We start from the raw sequence: 689 nt of genomic DNA, 5'->3' as shown, positions 1-689 counted from the left end.
TCACAATCAGCTTGTAACACTCCAAAGAGAAATCGCATCATATGACCCCTTTAAACAAACTAAATAGTCGTATGTTATTTATCTTATTTACACGACGGCATGTCATTTCGGTCTCTATGTTATGGTCGCACTCTCTGTATCACGCACAGCGGAGTTCCGCCCCAATGTGCGCACACACACACACACACACACACACACACACACACAAACAAACACAAGAGAGCCCACTCCCACTAGTATTTGTAAATATTAAGCCACAAAATGACTATTTAAATATGAATTCTGCGTGTCTCTGTGTTAATGAATGGCGCAGACGCGCGGTTTTGTTTACTAACAGTTACTTGTACTGAAGCGCGTGAAGCTTGCGGTGGTCTGCCGTCTCACTAATGAGGACATAAACACATGAATAACATCTCCAGAACTGCTCTGAGAGCTTTGACCGTTTCATTTGAGTAAAACTATCCTCACATTAGGGATGTAACGGTATGACAATTTCATATCATGATTATAGTGACCAAAGTTATCACGATTATCAATATTATCACGGTTTTGTTCAAATGAGACGAAAACGTTCAAAAAGAACTGATACACACACTGAAAACATTTCAATAAGTTTTATATTTGAAAATCAACAAACAACTAATACAATTGGCAGCTATATGCACTTTTTTTTAGCATAAACATTAAAT

Source organism: Sinocyclocheilus grahami, unplaced genomic scaffold (assembly GCF_001515645.1).
Source record: "Sinocyclocheilus grahami isolate Dianchi unplaced genomic scaffold, SAMN03320097.WGS_v1.1 scaffold519.1, whole genome shotgun sequence".
In the NCBI taxonomy this organism is placed as follows: domain Eukaryota; kingdom Metazoa; phylum Chordata; class Actinopteri; order Cypriniformes; family Cyprinidae; genus Sinocyclocheilus; species Sinocyclocheilus grahami.
This window is presented reverse-complemented; position numbering follows the sequence as displayed.